Below are 23,166 nucleotides of genomic sequence, written 5' to 3'. Positions count from 1 at the left end.
AGCCACCCAATAGGGTAGATTTGAGGCTCAAATTCAAGTCTGCCTTATCCAAAGCCCACAATCTTTCCACCCAACCAACATACTGTGAAGGGTAAAACTAGCTGAGACTTTTATGTTCCCTAGGGTCTGGGCCCCACTGACTTTTCTGAATGTCCTGGTCCTACCCCTAGGCAGACAGCACAGAAGGCAGCTTTCAGAGAGGCAGCCCCCTGCAGGAGTTGCTTCCCATTCATTTTTAATGGCCCGGCTGCTGTGATCCCTGCCTCCCCACAATGGCCCAGGAGTGTCCCTGCAACCCAGCCCTCTCGCCATGTTCAGGGCTGTCAATGTTTAATAGCAGCGAGGATCTGATCTCAGCCAAGTTGTTCAAGTTACCCCTGCGCAGGAAGCAGCAGGGGTGGGGGAGGCGGAGGCTGCAGGGACAGAGCCATCAGTCATTACCCTCTGTGCCAAGGGAGGTGGGGTCAGCAGTAGAAGGAAGCAGGTCAGGAAGAGAGACACGATACAGAGCAGAGAGCCCGGCTGTGCGTTTACACCTCCTGGGACACCTTGAGCCCCAGGAGATGGCCTGTGTGGATGAACTTCTGTGGGCCTCAAACATACAAGGTGTTACCAAAACACATGATGGATACTATTATTATTATTATTATTATTAATGTATTTAGTGCAGGGTCTCACTATGCAGCTTGGACTCGTAGTGATCTTCCCGTTATCAGCCTCCCCAGCACTGAGATTACAGGCATGCGCCACCAAGCCCAGTCTCCGCTGGTGCTGGCTGTGGTGCCAGGGTTCTATCCCCAGTCCCTGTGCTTGCTTAAGCAGGCGCTTAGTCCACTGAGCTACCTTGCCAGCCCTGCATGATGCATATTTAAATTAAAATTTTCTGTTACAGTAAGAGACCCATGGCCATCACTGCCCCTCAAAGCACTTTTTGTTTCAAACGCACCTAACCCATCCCATCATTCTTGCCTCTTTCCGAAGTGGTTCTGGGAGTCCTCTTTGGTGAGTGAGTTTAGCTGCATGGTTGTGGCTGCCTTGATGTCCTGAGTGGACTCGAAACATTCACCTTTCGTGGTCTTTTTGGCTTTGAGGAGGAGCCAGGCGTCGCTGAGTGCAGGGTCCTGCGAGTGTGGTGGATGAGGACGCAGTGGCATTTTTGCCAGCCTGACTCCCTGCTGGATAGCAATGGGAAGCAGCCTCACTGTGCTTTTGATCTCATCTTTTTTTTTTTTTAATTTTATTTATTTATGTGTGTGTGTGTGTGTGTGTGTGTGGCCAGCTCAGCCCACCAGGGGGTGGGGCTGGCTGGCATGTGGTGCTGGGGGATTGAACCGTGGTCCCTGTGCTTTGCTAAGTTTGTTCTAAGTAGGTGCTTTAGACCACTGAGCCATCTCACCAGCTCCCCCCCCCCTTTTTTTTTTTAATTTTATTTATGATCTCATCTTATAAAGATGCTTGTGGAAGAAGCTGCTTCAGAAAGTGGCCAGGGGATGGGGAAAGTATGTGGGAAGGAAGAGCAGTGTGTCTTCGCTGTCATGCATGTTTCAGAATTTAAGCATTCAACCTATATTCTATTCAGTCCTGGCAGGTATCCTTTGAGTCTCATCTGATGTCCTCTGAGCTTACAAGTCTTTGCCTAATTTCAGGGGGTAAATATAGCACTCCTTGTCCCTCTTATGAACTGTTGAAGACAGGGACCTCGGGTGTCCCACGGGACAGGGAGATGTGGCAGAGGTCGTACCACTAGACTGGTGTGATCCTGTCTACACTCTGAGAGATGGGTGCTCCCCACTCTGGTGAGCCCTGGCTCTCAGGACCCCGAGGGGGAGGGACAGGTACTTGCTGTGCTCCCAGAGCCCTGGAATGCCTGAAGCACACAGTCAAGGGCTATTCGTGGAATAGAACGTCAGTCCCAGGGCAGAGGCCACGCACATGGTATTTCTGGACTGTGTCAAATGTCCCCGCCTCTGAGCTGAGACAGTGTGGTGGACCTGCTGCCTTGCCCAGTGTCCCCTTCTGTTTTTCTCATGCTCTGTGACAGCTCCCCCGTCTGTCTTCCCCTTCCTCTCTGTCCTGGAGCACTGGGCTGGCCCAGGTCTAAGGTGTCACTCACAGCTGGGACACTAGAGCAGAGCCAGGGGCTTGCAGCAGGACAGAGAGCCCCCGCCCCCACCAGCACTGGAGAGCCCAGCAGGCTCTTAGCCAGGGGGTGTCACGACAAGACCACCTTGCCTGTGAGGTACACGGCCTGATGGAGGTTGGAGGGAAGCGGGAGGAGGGGGGCCGGGGTTCTTCCCAGGGAAGAAGCTGTCTGGGAGGGTGATTTCTCTTCATTTCATGCATGGCCCAGCACCGCAGACCACAGCTCACAAGGCAGATGTCTCCCTGGACTCTTGGGCTGGCTTTTCACTGTTGGGCTTCCAGAGACTGAGAAACGTTGATGAGCAGCGTGAGGCCTGTGGCGCCGGAGGCCAGGAGGCCAGTGGTGTCAAGAACGGGGCGGGTGGGGAGGCACCAGGTCTCTGTCCTCAGAAGCACACTCTGCCTCATGTCATTGCGCTTCTGCTGCCGTGAAGTCCTCCTCTTTTACCCTGAAAACCCCAGGACACATGTAATCACAGTCTCTGCTTCAGAGTTACGACTAAGTGGGCTACAGGTGGGCGTGTAGGACAGCACTGCACACAGCAAGCGACTCAGCAAGTGTTGGTGCGCCTTCCTGGAGCGGAAGGTAGGGGGGTAGTGGGCCACTGGCTCTGACGTCGAGCCCAGGCCTGGCCAGTTCCTCATTCAGGGTCAGTCCGTGGGTGTTAGGCAGAGCTGCTCACTAAAGGAGAGCCTCTGTAGGCGGCCCTGCTTACTCTTGCTCTGTCTGAGGCCTTGAGAGGCCCCTGAGAGCAGGGATGATGGCTTGCTCATTCATGAGCGCTCCTCCAGGAAGCCCTGGGACAAGGACTCACTCCTGGACGACTGTGCAGAGCACGCACTGCGTGCCAGGCAGGGTCTAGGCTCTGGGAATGCGTCCAGGAACAAACGCTGAAAACTCACTCCCTGGAGGGCTTGGCTTCTGTCTTATTTACTTTTCTCTTGTTGAGACAAAATTCTCGATACAACACTCAAAATTAAAGGAAAAGAAGTTTTTTCTTTTTCTTTGTATTTGGTACAGGGTCTACAGGGTCTTACTATGTAGATCAGACTCCTAATGGTTCTTCTGCTTTTAGCCTCCCCAGCGCTGGGATTACAGGCAGGAGCCACCACACCCAGTCTAAATCGCTACCTCAGTGCACCCTGAGGGTGGGGCTGGCATGCTCTCGGGGGAATCAAACCCCGGCCACTGTGCTCTGCCTAAGCAGGCGCTTTAGTCCGTTGAGCTATCTGAGAAAAGGTTTATTGAGCTCACGGTTTGCAGAGGTTTCAATCTGTAATCAGCTGGCTCCAAGGCAGGGTGGCATGGTGAGAGGCAACAGCTCAAGGTGGCAGAAGACAGCAAAAGCAGCAAGAGCAGAAGAAGGGGAGTGAGCTTCTTTTCCTCCCTTATTAAGCAGGCTGCCCTCAGGGTGGGGTGCGGTGGAGGACACTCACAGTATCTCTATGCCCTCCTCTTGCATGGGCTCAGGATGTTTATGAAAGTGAGGACCCTGGACCCCTGCTGAGTCACTTAATTAACTTCTAGACTTCTCAAGTTGACCTAGTGTATCAACCACTGCAGCCTCAGTGAGCACAGGAAGGTCTGATGCTAAACAGGATAAGTGGGTGTCACACCATGCCAAAGTCCTCAGTGCTAAGGAGGATTCTGAGCCAGAAAAGGGTGAGGCAGAGATGGGGTGGCCAAAACATGAGCCAGTCACACGCTGCCCTGAACAGGTCACCAGCTGGGGGACAGCTCCTGTTTAGTGCACCAAGCAAATCCAGGTGGACCCACTGACAGCAGATGGCCAGCCTCTACCTCTGAGTCACAGGCTACAGGTCTGGGGTTGCGCTGGATGTGTGGGCCAAAGACCACCTTTGAGGAGTATTGCATTTTGGAGAAAGAGCACCCAGGAGGGTGACACTGGGTTTTCCCCTGTGGGAACCCCAAGAACATTGGGTGAAAGGAAGCTGGGCAGTGTCATAAACCTCCCAGTTCAAGGGAACTCCACCTGCCATCCCTCTTCCTGGGTGGAGGCCCAGCAGAAATAAACTGTGGAGTTCCCGGCCAACCCTCCACAGCAGGTAGCTGGGTAGGGATGGAGAATGGGAGAATCCAGTCCAAAGAGAGGTTCTGACTATCCAAGGCCAGGGAGGCCACCTGGGTTGTGGGGCGTGCCACCCCAAGAGTGACAGTGGCCTGAGCCCTTCACTGGGCTCCAGAGCACCAAACTCCTGTGCTCCTCCAAAAAGCTTGTGTTGGTTACTTTTTCTTCTTATTGGGGACAAAATAGCTGGCACCCAACATTAAGGAAGAAAAGGTTTATTTGGTCAGTTTGTGGAGGTTTCAGTGCATATCAGCTGGCTCCAAGGCAGGGTGGCACATGGCAGAGGGCAGCAGTTCTTGGAGGCAGAAAACAGCAAAACAGCATGAGCCAAAGGGAGCGGTGGCAGAGGCAGCAGAGAGCAAGCCTGTCTCCCTTCCTTACGTTGCTTTTCGTTTATCCGCCCCTGGGCCGGTGCAGCACTCACACCTGTGAGCCCAGCAGCTCCCACACACATAATCCTCACACTGGATCATGAGTTAATCACAGACTCTACAAGTCAGCCCCATGACCACAGGAGGACGTCTGGACAGAAACCATAACAGCCTCCCAGAGCTGATCTAGTCAGCAAGGTGCACCAGGCCCCAGAAGTGCAGGAGAGAGCTGAACGGGCAAATGCTTTGCTCCCTCGGGCTCACATTCTACTGGGGAGACAAAGCGTGAACAGGATGAGCCATAAAACCTATGCATCTGTTAGTGCTAAGGGGTAAGATGAGGCCATACAGCAAGACCAGATGCTGACAGTGAACCAAAAGTTCCAATGGGATGGCCCGGGAGGGTTGCAGAGAAGGCAGCTTCAAGTGGAGACTCAGAGCGTTCTGAAAGAATAGAGTGGTGGCAGTACACACCTAATAATCCCAGCATCTGTGGGCTGAGGCAGGAGAATTCAGCTGAGCAACTTAAGCATTTAGATCTCAATAAATAAATAAATAAAATAAAAAGAAAAAGGGATGGGGATGCAGCTCAGTGCAAAGGGCCTGGGTTCCATCTCTAGTACCAAAGGGGCACGTGGGGGGTGGGGGGAGAGGTGAATCCCAAAGGAATAGAACCCTGGGCTAAAGAAATGGCAGAAGCAAAGGTTGTGGGGCCCTGGACCTGGGAGAGCAAGCAGGGCAGGCTGGACAGAGCTAGAGGGAGCAGGGGCCAAGTCACGGGGGGTGACTTGGGTTTCCATGGAGTGAGGAGGGCAGCCAAGCAGAATCCTGGCAGGGCAGCCACACAACGTGCCACGTTTGTAAGGTATCCTGCCTGGCAGCTGTGGTGGAAATAGAGGAAGGAAGAGAAGGATGAAGGCAAACGAGGCAGAGGGCCAGCGAAACAGGTCAGTGAGAAATGACAGGCAGTGGCTTGGACTGGGCCTTAGCTGCCGGGCAGTAAGACACGATTAGCCGCTTTAAAGGGGGAGTCTGCAGGACCCCTGCACCCCCGCCACAGCTGTGCCTGAGGCCCCGCGCCTCCACTGCAGAAGACCCAGTCCACCAGCTCCCCACCATCCTGAACTCCACTGCCGTGGGAGGCAGGCAGAGAGGGGTGAGTGGGCAGCTGGAAGTGCCAGGGCAACCAAGAGGCAGGCTTCTGGGGGCAGTGGGGAGACCAGGTGAGCCTGTTGCTTCCAGGGAGGCACCAAGGGTGGCATTCCCTGTGTGCAAGTGATACTTCTGGAGATCTGCTGGGACCAGGAAACAGGCAGCACTGGCCTGTGCGTGCTGTGTGTCTGAGTCTCCTCAGGCCCTGAGGGCGTCTGCTGGGCTCTCTGAGCTGCCTTTGCACCCGCCCCTCCTCCTCCACCAGGCAGGGCTTGGCCCCAGCTAGGCAGGACCTGGAGGACCAGGACCCCAGGTCTGTAGAATCAATTGAGTCCCCTTCTTACTGTGCTGGCAGGAGGCGAGTTTAGCCAAAGGAAGAGAGGTGGTGACTGTGTAACTCCTCAGAGGGCTGGGAAGAGGAAGTTGGTTGGAAAACCCGACCCATCTCCACCAGCTCAGACCATCCAGGTCAGAGGCAGGGAAGGCACAAAGCAATGACTCTAGTTCTGCCCAGCTCCATGGTCCTTCAGGTCAGATTAGTGCAAGGAGAGAGATGGGGAAAGGCAAGGCAAAGGTACACATTGGTATGTATGCACCAGCCCAAGTATGTCTTAGTTACCTTTCTTGTTGCTGCGACAAAAATATCTGACATCCAAAGTGAAAGGGGAAAAGTTTAATTGGCTCACGATTGTAGAGGTTTCAGTCCAAAATTGCTGGCTCTGCAGCAGGGTGAGTGGCAGACAGGCATCACAGGGGACAAGCAGCTCATGGTGGGCGGAAGGTGACGAAGCAGCAGGGAAGGACCTTACGGGGCTTTCTGCCCCTTTTACACTCTATCTAGGTTCCCAGGATTAGGGCTGCGCCAAACCAATCAGTGGACTGATTTAGTAATCGCTCATTTTTAATCCCAGCACTGCACATTAATTTATCACACACGCTAGATCCAGCCACCTCTGAAAGAGCACCGCCAGTGCCTGCATGAGGCTCTGGGGGGACATCTAGGCCCAAGACACAGCAGCGAATGTGGGCCACCATGCTGATCCAAGAAGTCTGCAGGACCCCCACCTCTCACTTGTGAAGCTGTTTTGTCCTTCTGTGGGCTATTTACTATTATTATTATTATTATTATCATTATCATTATAATTAGTGTACGTTGGTAATACAAAAAGTTGAGGTTTGTCTTGGTAAACCAGTATAAACACTTAGTATATCTTGATCTTTTCTATCCCATTACCCGCCCCCCTGCTCTCTTGCAAAACTTGTTCGCACGACCACGTCACCAGCATGTCATAGTCACCAGACAAGCTCTCTAAATCTGAAGCTTATGAAACCTGGCAGCAGTGTCGGCTCTCCGAGCAGCTGTGAGGCAGCTCATGTTTCAGATGGCATCCTTTCTTGTCCAGTGCTCACCTGCAGGTCCAGCTACTCCGGAGGCTGAGGCAGGAGGATTGCCTGAGCCCAAGAGTTCGCAACAAGCCTAGTGAGCGCCTCTCTCCCATCTCACAAGGAAAGAATAAGCAAGTTTGGTTCAAGTGTAACTTTGCAGCCTCCTGGGTAATTCACCACAACTGACTCATTGAGAAAGCTGGAGCCCATGAGGCTAAACGTCAAGCACGGGGGTGCCCGGGACTTAGACACCAATCTTTGGGGCAGTGGAGTACGCAAAGAATAGCCCTGGCATGCTGGGTGCGCCCAGCCCAAGGAGAGCGGTGTGAGCAATGGTTGGGCGCACGAGCTTCCTGGGCATCCGAATGTGCAGACAATGGTCAACAGGGCTCAGGGAATAATCAGGATTGTGAGAGGTCGCGTGCTGGCAGAGCAGGGAAATGCGTGGTGACCTGTCTCTGTGAACCTGAGTTCCACAGAGACAGGGAAGTCACCTACTGTCTGCAATGTCTGCAATGAGAGCTGCCATTACGTCGTGTCTGCCCTCACCTGGGCCCATCACTTGCTCGTCCTCTCAGTCCTCCCAGCAGCTCTCTGGGTCCTGCTGTGATCATCTCCTCCCCTCAGGGAAGAAGCCAAGGTGACAGCTGCCAGACACATGTTGTGAGGAACTGGCAGAGCTAAGCCCGCACTCAGGTCTGCTCCTGAGCCATCCAGCCCTGGCGCCCCACTGTGAGCCTTCATGCTCAATGCAGTGGGTTACGAAAACCCAGAGAAGGCTGGGCCCTTCCCTCCCACTGCCTCTGCCTGCCAGCCTGTCCAAGAAGGAACCAACAGCGTGTGCCAGTGCACTACACCAGGGCCTACAGGTGTAGCCCAGGGGGAAAGTGCTTGCCCAGCATGTGGAAGGCTCTGGGCTTCATCCCTAGCCCCACAAACCCAGCCTCTGTCTTCTGGACCCGTTCACTCCCTTGGCATGAGCCCAGTGGCCCCCGTCTGCCACCTCCTACCCTGTGTGTTGGGCTGGTTTGGGCAGGACCTCTGGAGACTAACCAACTGGGTGACCTGAGCTAACCACGACCCAAGCCCCAGATCTGCCAAACCAGGACAGGCCTGTTGTTTTCACAGGCTCTGTCTCAGCAGGTTGGGGCAGGAAGGGGAGCAGTGGCTGCCCCAGGAGCCAGATGGATCTGGAACAGGGATGTGTACTTGAAGTTCTTGGCTGTGTGTCCTGGGCTAATGTACTTAACTTCTCTGAGCTTCAGTTTCTGATCCATCTCACAAAATAAGGGTTTGTTAAATAATGAGGTAAACTGTAACGTAATTTGCAGTCTGCCCTGAGTTAACAAAGCCAGTGTGTGTGCCTGCTGGGCCCACTGGTGCTGCAGGCCAGGACTCGCAGTGGGACCTTTTCCTGGCACCTGACTGACCACACCCTGATGGCTTGAGACCAGGGGTGATGTTGCCTCCCCCAGGCGTTCGGAATCCTCTGGCTACCTATCCCAAGTGGGTCTCCCCAGGAAGCCTTGCCTGCCTCCTCTGCTCCTCCGTTGGAACTCATGGCCTTTGTCCCTCGGCAACCAGCCACACATCCCCGGTGTGTGTCACCCCACACCTGGGAGGAGGAGCTCTGGGTTTCAGGGGCTGGAGTCACCACGCCCCCTCCCCCCCCTCGTTGCCCTGCCCCCTCTCCTAGCAGTTGACGGGGATGATTGACCGGCTTGGAACCACTTGCCCTGGGGACACTGCTCTCCAAGGATTTGGACTTGTTTTGTTTTGTCTTGTCCAGGACCTAAGGGTTATTTGGCAAACCCTAGCACTTTCTGCCAGGCAGAAGCAAGTAGGGATTCCTTCATACACTGGCCTACCAGAGCCCAGCCCCCCTGGAGCCCAGGAGGGGCGCCCTGTTGCTGGCCAGGACACCCAGAAGTGCACCAGAATCTCCTGCACACCCGCACACTCACCCTGCACACACATTCACGTCCACTCACACACCCAGGGGAGTCAGACAGCAGGAAATGGTGACTGGCTTTAAATAAACACAATCAGCTATTCAGACCTCTGGGGACTAGGTGCCTCTTCTGGGCTGAGACACACCTTGTCTGGGGCAAACCTGCTGAGACTAGACCTTCCCAGCTCCCAGCTAGGGCAGCAGTCACCAAAACGGAGGTCTGGCGCCCCCTGCTGGTGGCATTGGGAACACTCCCCGGGGGGGGGGCGACAGCAATGAACTGGGCGTGAGGCTGGGTGGGAGTGAATCTCAGAAATGGATCCTGGGGGAACCAGAGATGGATAGGACAGTTGGCACCCTCCGTTCGCGGTGACTCTAAAGGGGTTTGAACACTGTGACAAGGACAGGGATAGCTGGAGGATACATGTGACATATTTTGCTACAGATGTTATTTTTACTAGAAAAAAGCAAGGAAATATCTGTCGAGTTATATTAGCAAAATGTTAGCCTTGAGTGATTTTTTTTTTAAAGTAAGCAATTTATTTTATTTTTATTTTATTTATTTGAGAGAGAGAGAGAGAGAGTGGTGTGTGTGTGTGGCCAGCTCAGCCCACCAGGGGGCGGGACTGGCTGCCATGTGGTGCTGGGGGATTGAACCGCGGTCCCTGATGCTTTGCCAAGCTTGTTCTAAGTAGGTGCTTTAGACCACTGAGCCATCTCTCCAGCCCAGCCTTGAGTGATTTTTAAAGAAGAAAGACATGACTTACAGAAATGGTTAGTTGTGTGTTTGGGTTTGTTGTTTGAAGCAGTGTCTTGCTCTGTAGCTCAGGTCGGCTTCCAACTCCTGTCCTTCCTGCCTTAGCCTTCCAAATGTTGGGATTACAAGTGGTATTTTCATTTACTGTCAGTTGCTTTGGACTTTACTCCTGGGGGCCAGGGCTCCCTCTCAGTGCCTCTGGGAGTTTGATAGAAGAGCCTGGAACTCTGATATGTGTGAAGAGCTAGCTCCTGCCTGGCACCCAGCCTTGATCCCCCCTCACACTTCCATCTGAGGCTCAAGAGTACCTGAGACCTTTCCCCAAGGAAGCCCCAGAACTCTGGGCTTTAAGTTGCAGCACCAGAACCAGACTCAGGAGCTAATGAGGGCTGAGTCAGAGATTCTACCATCAAACTTACTATCAGCCTTGGAAAGTGGCCAGGGACGGAGGGAGTTCTGCTTGTACGGATCCCAGGGAGGTAGACGTGGGGCTTACTCAGCTCAGAAGCTCTTGTCAGAAGCTTGTGGTTGGTTTTGGGAATTCGGGTGAAGTCAGCATTCAGACCATGACTGCCAGAGCTGGGGCCACATCTGAGAGCATGAGAGCTACCATGGCACCTTCCAGACTACCTGGAGGTGGGCAGCAGGGAGGGGAAGCTGTGCACATGTGTTCCGTGCTCTGGGCCAGATGCTATGAGACTTCATTAGCACAACCTGTTTATGGTATGATAGCATTAGCTCCAAGGTCATGGAACTTGCCCAACATCACACATCCAGTGTGGCAGAAACACCAAGTGGTTTCTCCAATAATTTTCTCCTATGTTACCGAAGAAAAGTGTTAGCTGGAGAGATGGCTGCCCAGACCAAGGACTACATTTCCCAGTCTCCTGTGCAGTCAGGAGGGGTCATGTGACTGAGTTCTGCCAATAGTAGTAAATGGAAGTGTCATGCCCCAGTTTCCAGAGCCTTTCTTAACTCATTGCTTGTGATTCACCCCTATTGTACCATGTGGCAGGCAGATGTTATTTTGAACCATGAGGGCAAGGGCCACTCAATAATGGCAGAATGGCCATTGTTGTGACTTTTCTGCTCCTCTTGTCTCTGCCTATTCCTGGAAGTAATGGGATAAGGGATTTGCAGGTCAGTCCTGGAGCTCATACATTCATGCTTTCCTATCACAATGTGAAGGTTCTGGGGCCCCTCTGTGTGTTCCTGGGGTACCTTATCAGCTCTTAGATGAGAAGCAAGAGTCATCACTTTCAGTGACAGCAATAACCAGTGCATCATAGGTAATTTTGTCACTGTACAAACATAATAGAGTGTGCTTACAAGATGGCATTGTCAGCCACTTGACAGGGTTCCTTGTTGCAATCAAGAGGTGCAGTGAACCTGAGGTGTGTGAGGCTGCTGGTGTAACACAGCATGTTTTATAGTAAAATTTAAAAACGTAAGTAGTAGGAGCACACTAAACTAATGATTACAAGTAATGGCCAGAGCTGTTTGAAAATCCACAGCTCCACTTCTGTTTCTGATAGAACATTGATTCATCATGGACGGTCTTCAGGTGAAGGCTTTCCAGGATCCTGATGAAGTTCTGAAAGATCTAGGAGAGTCATGGGTTTGGTACTGAGTCCCAGGATGCAGGAATTAAGACCATAGCCATCGGAATGAGCAAGGGAGCCACTTCACCACACAGAAGAGGAAAGACCCGAGAGTACCCGAGGAGACTTCATGAGAACTCAACAAGTGCCAGGGCCTTTGCATCTTTGTATACCATGGAGCAAAAGACTTTGAGTCTAGGGAAGGCAGTAAAGCCACACGGGGAGATGGCAGAGCACCTCACCAGCAAAGCCGGGTTAGATAGCAAATGGTCAGCCTCACAGTCAGCCGCAGGAACAGCCAGGGTGAAATCGTTAAACCTATGATGTATGGTGCCGGAGAGGGTGAAATAGAAGAGAGCCCAACGCCAGGGGGCAGTATCTGAGGGAATTTACAGAATGTGGCCCTGGACATGAAATTGAAATTGAAATTGATAAACAGACCTGATCATGGAAAAAGTTGACGCAACAAAGATAGAACCAAGAGCAGGCATGTTGGCACTTGCCTGCAATGCCAGCACTCTGGGAGGCTGAGGCAGGAGGATGACAAGTTTGAGTTCAGCCTGGGAAACTTAAAAACTACCAAGAACCTGTCTCAACATAAAAAAACCCCAAGAGAGTAGAATCATCATTCCCAAGGCCAAAGCAAAGTAGCAGCTAAAGCTCCCGGGGCCTTCCTTAGTGTGTGCTCGCCTCCCTGGCTGCCCCTCCAGAGCAATCACCTCGTCAGAGTTGGAACTGTGATGCTGAACTCTGCTCATCAGAAGATGATGTGAGGATGGGCCAGAGCGGGAGCAGCCTCCCCAGGTTTTATTTTCTCTCTTTCTTTAGCTGAGAGGCTGCTGCCAAGCACTTCTACAGGCATCTCCCTTCTCAGTCCATTTTCTTAGGTTGTTTTTCAGCCACTGCTGCACTTCATGCATCCTCAGGTTGCGTTTGCCACTGGTGGTGCCCAGCAGACCCTTCCACCAGGCTGCCACACGTCCCAGGTGCTGTCCCCTTCCAAAGCCCTGCCTGCGCCAGGGGGGCAGGTGATAGCTGCTTGGCCTGGGTCTGAAAGGCCACGGTTGATGTGACCCATGAGACACTGCTGACGCTCAGCAGCCACAGCAGCAGCAGCAGCAGCAGCAGCAGAGGTTGTCACCTGTTGGGTGTCACTCCCACCCCAGTCCTGTCTTCTCATCCTTCTTGCAAGGGTTCTTCCTCACTAGAGCCCTTGGCCTCAACTCTGTTTCGGGCTCTGCTTGTAGGCACAGACCCAAGTATTCACAAAGTTATTATAAGGATTAAATAATAATTGGACTATATAGTTAATGTTTACATTTAAAAAATTTATTGTATAAAAGATATAGCCACTAATCTCCCTCAATCAGCTTTGCTTTGGACAAATTTATCCTAACATTCTTGCCTCTTTCTGAAGTAGTTCTAGAAGTTCCTGTTCCGAGAGCGTCTTTATGAGATGTGATTTTAAAAAGTCCAGGCGGGCTGGCAAGATAGCTCAGTAGACTAATGCACCTGCTTAGGCAAGCTCAGGAACCGCGGTTTGATCCCCAGCACCACATGCCGCGCCAGCCCCACTCGAGGCGCATTGGTGAAGGCCCTGCAGCGTGTGCTCATCCACCTAGTCACCAGGTCAGCACTGTGCGACTCTTGGCTTTTTTCCAAACTCAAAATGACTGTGCAAAGTAAATGTGTTAAATCAATTCAGGACATCGAGGCAGCCACTACAGTGCAGTTGATGACACTTACGAAAGAGGACTCCCAGAACTGCTTCTGGAGTGGCAAGAGTGATGGGACAGGTGCATTGGAAGCAGGCGGAAGTATCTGAGGGGGACAATAGCAATGTGCCTTTTCTAGTAATAAAATAAAAAAATTAAACTTTCACTGTATCACATTGTGCATCACATCCTGGGGAAGGATTTGAAGATATCTGCGCATACGTAGCCTTAGCTCTCGCGCTGAGCTAGGGCCCTAACTCAAATAATACAGTAGTGATGAAGAAATGGCTTGCAGGGCATGCGTATTCCATAAATGGTAGACTGTTTGTTCATAACACTTTTGATGTAAGAACAAGAAGTGTAAATCTAGTGGGCTTATCAGTAGATTTAATTTTAACAACAGAGAAAAAGTTGAGTTTCTGTGGCGTTTTCTTTCTCTGCTTTGATCCTCATACAGTCATGATTTCAGGCATCAATACTCTTTCCTTGCCAGCAGAGGGCGCCATGTACATGCAAATCCAGTCATTTTTTTGCTGACGTGGACCAGGTTTCAATTGAGGTTGGCAGGAAGATAGGAACATGTCAGAACAAAGGTAGGAAAGTGCCTTAAGATCAGCACAGAGAGTAGGAATAGTTAAAACATGAAAAACAAAACTTACACTGAGTTAAGCTGGTCAGAGAATTTCTTCTAAGTGAGGCTGGCAGGAAGCTTAGGAACTGGAAGGAGAGGTAGTTTTTCCAGGAAAGCCACTAAGACAAGCTGTGTGGTTCGGGTGCAGCCCAGAAATGGCCCTTAGAAGGGTGTGTGTGTGTGTGTGTGAGAGAGAGAGAGAGAGAGAGAGAGAGAGAGAGAGAGACAGACAGAGACAGACAGAGAGAGGGAGACAGAGTCAGAGAGAGGAGGGTATGGGAGGGAAGGCAGAGGGGAAGAAAGGGGGAGGGGGCAAGGGAGCGAGGAAGGGGGGGAGGGGAGGGGAGGAGAGGGAGAAGAGGAGAGACCCAATCTTCCTAGCGCAGAAGTGACCCTCTGATGCAGGGCGGAAGTTGGATGGAGACCTGGTCTTATGAACACTGAGGATACTGGCTGCCCTGTTACATGGGCTTCAGTGACTGCACCTGGCAGAGTACCTTCCAGAAAGCCCTATTTCTACAGGAGTCCTGTTCTGCACAGAGTATAGAACCAGTGCAGTCCTCAGAGGTGTCAGCAACATAAAGATTCCACTGGTTCTTTCCACGTACAGCAGAGAGGCCAAGAGATGCCCCACAGCTCACATTTGAACCAGGAGCTGTGCACAGAATTAGCTGTGCAGTGGGAAGACCCAGAAATGTCAGAGAATCTCTTAGGGGTGAGCAGTTTACAAAGAAGGAATAGAAACCGGACATGGTGGTGCACACCTGTAATCCCAGTGCTGGAGAGGTGAGACGGGGGATCGCTACAAGTCCAAACTGCACAGTGAGAGCCTGTACCAAATACATAAGTTACAAATAAATAAATAAGATAAAAATAAATAAATAAAAAGAAGGAATGGACATGGAAGAGTGGGGTTCCCTAAACTTGGGGTTCAGTCCTTGGTGGAGAAGACTCTGTACTGGTGGCAGAGAGTGTTTCTGGGTTGTCCCTGGACAGAAGAGTCCATTGTCAAGAGCCAAGACTCATGGGCAGAGAGCTACAGGTTGGGGTCAGTGGGCACCAAGTCTCCTGCTGGGCAGCCCACAAAGTTCCCCAGGAAGTCACTTGTGGAAGATGCTGCTGACCCCATGGCGAAGCCCCTGAGGGCCCAGGCTAGGAAGCTGCCTCAAGGGTGCTGCCTGCTGGGCTCTCCAGGACACTGGCTGAGTCACCCCTGCCCTTCCCTAGGGATCCACCCAAGAGGTGCAGCTGAACCAGCCCCAGGGAACTGGTGGTACAGCCAAGAGCTGCGAAGATGCCTGTGGGGTTGTTATCGTTTGTGTCTAGTTGTCCCCCTGCAGAGCTTCATACAGGCATGGGGCGGCTTCTAGAGTTTGAGATTAATTCATGATCCAATGCTGAGATTGAGTATGAATGCTGCTGGGATTATGGGTGTGAGTGCTACATTCATGGACAGCCTGGATGCAGTATAGGGAAGGGAGAAAGGCTTGCTGCCTCTGCTGCTGCAGCCACTGCTCCTCCATTTTTTGTTCTTGCTGTTTTCTGCCACCATGAACTGTTGCCCTCTGCCATGTGCCATGCTGCGTTGGAGCCAGCCGAGTATGAACTGAAACCTCCACAAACTGTGAGCTAAATAAACTTTTCCTCCTTTAATTTCGAGCATTTTGTCCCAGCACCAAGAGAAAAGTAACTGAGACAGGGGTGTTTCAGAGCGTGTGAGATGGTGACAAGGAAAGCACAATGGAGACCTTTGGCTGGCGCCCTCTACTGACAGAGTTTAGCATCGTGCCAGCTGCCAGGAGAGAAATGCTCTACAGAGGGTGGACAGAGTAGAAAGGCTAACAACTGCTACAGAGGCTTAGTGGGCTCCACCAGGGAGGAGAGAGCTCCTCTAGAAAACCTTTCTGGGAAGTTTATGTGGGAGACTCTTCTTGCCATCTGAGAAAAGAATCAAAATAACCCAAAAGAAGAAAGAAGTCTGAACTGAAACCTCCACAAACTGTGAGCTAAAGAAAAAGCAAAGGACAATTACATAAATAAAAAGATATGAACTAAGTAATTGTAGTTAATGTAGCACTAAGCTTAAAAATGATAAATTTTTTTTTCAGTACCAAGGAATTGAACTCAGGACCTTGTGCTTGCCAGGCAAATGCTTATTCTACTGAGTTATCTCCCTGGCCCAAAAATTATTCTTAAAATTATGCGTAATAAATATTTCACAATTATAAATGAACCTTGTATCAACACTTTCTTTGTCAAAAGCTGGGACATACCAAAGGAGACTGTACTAACATTTTGGTCCTAGATGATAATAGATATAATTTTATTCTTGATGTCAGTACATTTAAGTTAAAATAATTAAAAAGGAAAAGGGTTCATTCACTAATAGAATAAAAATTGATTAAAGAAATTAACTAGAAAAAAATTAACTAGAGAGGGAAAGAATAAGGACAGCTAAGAAAGCAAATGAGGGAGAAAACGTGTTGCAGCGAGTCTCGGTGTAGAAATGGGGTCTCTGCCGAGGAAAGGTCAGATAACCGTGTGTGCCCAAGTGAAGGTTGCTCCTTTCAGCCCACGTGAACTGTGGCTGAGCTCCTGAAAGACAGTTTAGAACCCTGAGCCAAGCTGGGCATGGCAGTCCACGCCTGTAATCCCAGCATCAGGAGGCTGAGGCAAGAGGTTGCTGTTAATTTGAGCCCAGCCTGGGCTACATAGTGAATTCAAGGTCAGCCTGGATTACATAACAAGACCTTGTCTAAGCAAAACAAAACAAAACCAAACCCCACCCTATGCCCCAAATCTGAGCTGAAATAAATGGAGTGCTTTGACTTCTATGCCTGCCTGCATTCAGGTTCTGCTGGTCATGAGATAAGAAGGCTGTCAAATTCTTCCTGCCCCCTCACCAACTGGAGATTGAACTTAGGCCCTTGCGCTTGCTAGGTGAGCGCTTATTCCACTGAGCTATCTCCCTGACCCCTAGCTGTCAGATTTTGTGAGGTGAAATCCAGTTCTCCTTTTCTTTTTTTCTTTTTTTTCTTTTTTCCTTTTTTTATGGTACCGGGGATTGAACTCAGGCCCTTGTGCTTGCCAGGCAAGCACTTATTCTACTGAGCCATCTCCCCGGCCCCGGTTCTCCCTTTCAGCAAGGCTGCCTAGACTGAAATCACTGTCGGGGATGCGACCCAGGACCTGTGCTGGCCAGGCAAGGGTTCCGCTGCTGAGCTCCATACATGGCCTCAAAAATATATGTTTTCCTGGGTTAGTTCACTTGCAGTCAATAGAAATGAATGTAGCAAACCCAAGAATAAAAAGCAAATCTGTGAGGAGGATAAAGATCAAAGAGTTCACAGTTGGGAGGAACTGTTGACAGTGGGTGGAGACTACAACAGCTGAAACAACAACTGTATACTAGGTAGGTTTTCCTTCTGGTGCTGAAAGAAAATATGATCAGATCCTGGATTGCAGTGGCGTGGAGGAAGCAGAGCCCATAGACTCCAGAGACACCCCTCAGCTAGTTCAGTGGGCAGCTGTGTGAGTATGAAGTACAGACCTAACCGTGGGACTGCTGGAGACAGAGCGAGGACAAGCCTGGCACAAAGCCAAAGGAAGCTGGAAGGAGGAGAAAAGTGTTTCCCACCCCGTGCGCAGCTCCACGGTCCGAGCAGGTCTTAGGTCTGAGCCACTCTGAGAAAGGCACAAACTGTCTGGGGAAAAAGTATGACATGGGGACAGCTGGGTGCCAAGCCCCAATGTCACTGTTGACAGTGCCAGCTGGGTCTTGGGTTCCAGCCAAAACAACTGCGTCTGCAGTCACAGTGGGAAAGGACTCCCTGCTCACCCGCTTCTGCTCCCATTGCAAGGTCCAGTTCTGGAGTCCGGTAATGAGCAAAGGCACAGGACCAGCCAGTGGTGCTGAAATCTATCAGGCCTCAGAGGAGAACTAGCCAGGAAGGTATGGAATGTATCCTTTAAAATTCATTCTGTGAACCCAGCCTCACTCTGTACAGAAAAGCAAGACAAAGGCTCGACAGAAAAGAAAAACTGCAGGTCAATATCCTGGGTGAGCACACAGAAGCAAAAGCCCACAGCGTGACCGCACAGGCCAGACTCAGCATCCCACTGAAGGCATCATACACCCTAACCAAGTTGATTTTATTCCAAGGATTCAAGAATGGTTCAACATATACTAATCAGTAAATTTATCTGCCACATAAATAGAATCAAGGATGAAAACCACACGATCATCTCAATAGATAGTGCAAAAGCTTTTGACAAAGTTCAGCGCCCCTCTGTGATACACCTTTGATGAAAATGGGCATTGAAAACTCTGCCCCAAACTGATAGAGGTCATGTGGGACAAATCCACGGCCAACATCATACTAAATGAGGCCAAACTGAAAGGATTGCCTGTAAAGTCAGAAAGGAGACGAGTGTCCACTCTTGCCACTTTTGTTCAATATAGTACTTGAAACTAGAGCTGGCACCATGAGGCAAGAGAAAGAAAGAAAGGGGATAGGAAAGGAAAAAAAGTCAAATTATCCCTATTTGTGGATGTTATGATTCTTTACATAGAAGATTCAAAAAATCAAAAAATCTTCAAGCAGATTTTTAGATCTGATAGACAAATTCAGTTAAGTAGTAGGATACAAAATCAGTACACAGAAATCAGTCATATTTCTATGCACCAATAATTAACCTGCTGAACAATTAGGAAAAATCTTTCTTCATAATAGTTTAAAAAATACCTAGGAATCAATCTGACCAAGGAGGCGAAAGACCTCTCTAATGAAAATCACAGAACTCTAAAGAAATAAACTTAGGACGCAAAGAGGCTGAGACAGGAAGATCTCAAGTTCAAGGCCAGCCTGGAGTACATAGTGAGTTCAAGGCCAGCTTGAACTACCTAGTAATACTCTGTCTCCAAACAAAAGCAAACTATAAAGAATAAATGTTGGTGAGGATGAAGGGGATGGGACTGGGAGGGTAGGAGAGACTGTGCCTGTGTTGTGAGTTGGAATGCAGACTAGTACTACCACTACAGAAATTAGTGTGGAGACGTCTCAAAAGACTAACACAGAACTACCATTTGGCATACTTATGGTACCCGCGGGTGTATCCGGACCCCAGTGAAGAGCGGCGCACTGCACTGCCATGCGTGGGCTCATAGCTGCGCAGTTCATGACAGCTAAGCTGTGGAAATGGCCTCAGTGTCTGCCAACAGATAAATGAATAAAGACAATGTAGGGCTGGTGAGATGGCTCAGTGGTCTAAAGCACCTACTTAGAACAAGCTAAGCTAAGCAAAGCACAGGGACCACAGTTCAATCCCCCAGCACCACATGCCAGCCAGCCCCGCCCCTGGTGGCCTGAGCTGGCCACACACACACACAAAATAAATAAATACATAAATAACAAAATGGAAATTTAAAAAAAGGCAATGTAATGTCTACATGCAATAGAATATTACTTAGCCACAAAGAAGAATAAACCATATCATTTGAAGGAAAATGGTTGGATCTATTGTGTTAACTGAAATTGGCCAGATGAAGAAAGCTAAATAGTCCATGTTTTTTTTTTTTTTTCCTTATATGAGAAACACAAAGTAGATCAAGGGATAAAAATAAAATAAAGGAGAAGGACTATGGAGCTGGAAGGCAGACTCGGAAAGATAAGAATCAGAATCAGCAGGAAGAGGATGAAAGGGAGAAGGGAACAATACCACTGAAATCGATTAAGATATGTTCGCCCATGTACCAACCTTCCAAACCGAAGCCCACCATCGTGCAAGATTAACATCCATTAACAAAATATAATAAAACATGTTAGAAAGCAGACAGTGACTAAAATAAGGGTATGGTAGCTAAAGCATACTAATAATCATGGTAAATATAAATGTTTCTATAAGACATGCTTAGAGGGGAAAAAAATAGGGCTTTACTGTGTCTCCCAGGCTGCCCTTAAGCTCTTGGGATTAAGTCATTCTCTTGACTCAGCCTCTGAAGTAGCTGGGACTGCAGAAGCATATCAGTAAGTAAAAATATTTTTGAATAATGAAAAAAGAAGATAGGCAAAGATACACAACATAAACGAAATGCCAAAGAAAAATACAGAGTGTAGAATTCAATTTAATTTTACTTTTTTTTTTTTTTTTTGTATTTTAGGACCTATAGGGTCTCACTACATAGATCAGACTTGTAGTGATCTACCTGTGTTCAGCCTCCCAAGAGCAGGGATTACAGGCATGTGCCACTACACCCAGTCTTAGAGTATAGAATTCAAGGCAAGGACTGGGGAGATAGCTCAGCTGTACAAGCATCTGGCAAGCTCAAGGACGCAGGTTCGATTCTCTGGTACCACATGGTATGCTGGCCCCAGAAGCCCAGGCATCCAAGCGGGCCTAAGACCAGGCACGATGGCACATATCTGTAATCCCAGCACTGGGGAAGTGGAGACAGGAGGATCACTATGAACCCAAGCTGTGTAGCTTTTATTTTTTTAAATAAAAGATTCAAAACAACCTTTTTAAAAAAATAATTTAAGGTAAAAAGCAATGGCTGCAAAATAGAAGGCATAAAAATATCCATCATATGCATATTATAGTCATACACATTAAGAACTGGAAGAAAGCAGGTACGCTGATGCGTGCGTTGGGCACATGGGCCACTTTTGCCCTAACCAATCAAGAAAAGGCAGTGCAGTGGCTGAGCGTTCCTTGTCATTGCCCCCTGGGGCCAGTGACCAACAACTGGCATCTAGAACTCCAAGACGGGAGCGTGGAGAACCACCCTCACACACGTACAGACTTGCTTTGGGCTGAAACCCTAACAGCTTAGATCGGGAGCAAGCCTGTAGTCCTTGCATGTAGCAGCCCCACTTCAAGTCATCTAGGTGACTCAGAAAATGTCCAGTTGCAGAAAGAGGAGCAGTTACTCGGGCTGCTAGCACTCTAGGCTTGCCTACCAGACTTGGGGAGGTTTATTTATTTATTTATTTATTTATTGTTTTTGGTGCCGAGAACCGAACCCAGGGCTTCTGGCTTGCTAGGCAAGCATTCTACTGCTGAGCCAAATCTCCAGCCCCATTTGCCTACCAGACTTGGAAGACACACATGCCAACTTTTGCTGGAAAGATATGACATGATCCCAGTTTTTGGTGATGCCTACAGTTTTGTAAGTACAATATCTTGAATGTAATATCAACTGATAATGATATTATCAACATAATAGTAATCTATATTAAATAATATCCATGAATTTTAAAAACCTGGAGGTGTTCTTCTCCCACTTAGCAGGCTGAGGCTCTTAGGAGAACATCGCTCCCATTATAACCCTATGTGCTGGCTGGAACACCTATTTAAAAAAAAATCATATCTTCTAAAAGCCCACCAGAGAGCAGAAAAGAGACTGCAAACAGAACAAAACACAAAATTGAAATTCCATAAAGAGATGAGCCACTCGGAAGAGATGACTCCCACAGTTGCCTTGAGGAGAGGGGAAGGAAGCTGCCATGGAGACCCGGGAGAAGACCCCTGTGTGGGCGCCCAGGAATGTGGGGATTCCTGGAGCCCACAGTCTGCGCTGCTCACCAGGCCTCTGGGGGCTCCCAGGGCCAGGAGCAGAGGGAAGAAGGCTGAGGCCAACTAGAGAGCCAGGAGTGTCACCATTGGGCTACGCGCAAGGGCGCCTCAGTTACCAAGGACAGCCCTTAGAATCTTCCCGCAAAGACCTGAAAGCCAGCAGCCAGGCTTTAACTCAAGTGGCGTATCCTGCAGGTCATGAAGCTAGCAGGTAGGCCACAAGGCCACAGACTGAGAGAAGCTTCTCAGGCTGCCCTCCCATGGTGGTGGCGAATCAAAGCGTGAGGGAGCCCAACCTCAGCTCAGTGACACTTCCTGATGGTCCAGTGCTGCACACTGAGGTGGGACAGGGGAGGGGTGCGCCCTTTTCATAGTATATATTTGCTTCACTTTTCTCTTCATGGCCCCTTACACATGGCTACAGTTTGGAGACCAAGTGAACCCCAAAGGCTATAGCAAATGTTGGCCCCCAGGTGATGCTGCTGCAAAGTGCTGGAGCCTTTGAGTGGCACGGGTTTGAGGTCTTAGGGGACCTGAAGCAGGGTGGGGGCCCTGCCCTTCCTCACTTTGCTTTCAGGACCTGAGGTGAGCAACTTGCTCTGCTACACCCTCCCCATAACAGCTGCCAGCAGAGACGGAAGCCTCGGCTCACTGACCACGGACTGGGGCCTCTCAGCTGTGAGCCAGCCTGAACCTTTCCCCCTTTTAAGCTGATTGTTGGGATCCATTGGTTTCACTGTGATCAGTTCTACCTGGGGAGAAATGGCAGCAAGAATGAGAAAGATAGAGAGAAAACAAAAGCTGGGCTAGGTGGTCACTGGTCTGCCTGATGGGCAAGACTAACGCCAGCACAACAAAAGGATCGTTTATTTATACTTTTGCAAAGTTAGTAACAGGTGACATAAGGTTGCCTACTGACTAATAGATGACCTTAACCAGACAGGATGTTTATCCCAGGAGTGAGGTAGCTTGTTTGCTTGAGGCACTCAGGTCTAGTCCTGCCTGCACACATTTAATCAATTTCCTAGCTTCTGAGGCTCCCAACATCTGATTACCTCAGATATTTTGTCATAGACTGTGTTCTGTTTAGTGAGAGTATAAAGCGAGAAATGGACAGCAGGTAGCACAAAATTGTCAAGCAACTAAGGGTTAAACAGCACATTGTGAAATGCTGTATACATCCTACAATAAATGACTCCAGAAATTTAAGAGTGTTTCCAACTGAATAATGAGATATATAGCATGTAGTGAAAGGAGCCCTTAGAGGGAAAGTTATTTTTAATTAACTATGTTCTGAAAAGAAGAAATGTGTAATATCACATCCATACTTTCTTGTTAGGGAGGTAAAAGTAGAAGAGCATAGTAAATCGGAAGTAAGTAGAGGAAAGAAAATGATAGAAAAGGGCCCACATCAATTAAATAGAAAATGGACAACAGAAGTTGATTTTGCTAAGACTAATTAAACTGATTACCTTCTCACAAGAAAAAAAAAGCAAAAACCAATTGAAAACAGTGGCATTGATAGAGGGAAAATAAATAAAACCCCCAACCTGCTATGTGTCAGACATGCCGAGTTCACGTTCTCCAAAATGTAAGAATGAATTCTAAAGAACAACAGAGGTTAAGAGTAGGACAAAGGAGCTGGGAAGATAGCTCAGCAGCACAAGCACCTGCCTGGTAAGTGCAAGATCCCAAGTTCGATCCCCATTACTGGAAGAAGAAGAAGAAGAAGAAGAAGAAGAAGAAGAAGAAGAAGAAGAAGAAGAAGAAGAAGAAGAAGAAGAAGAAGAAGAAG

Source organism: Octodon degus, unplaced genomic scaffold (assembly GCF_000260255.1).
Source record: "Octodon degus isolate 3935 unplaced genomic scaffold, OctDeg1.0 scaffold00009, whole genome shotgun sequence".
In the NCBI taxonomy this organism is placed as follows: Eukaryota; Metazoa; Chordata; class Mammalia; order Rodentia; family Octodontidae; genus Octodon; species Octodon degus.
This window is presented reverse-complemented; position numbering follows the sequence as displayed.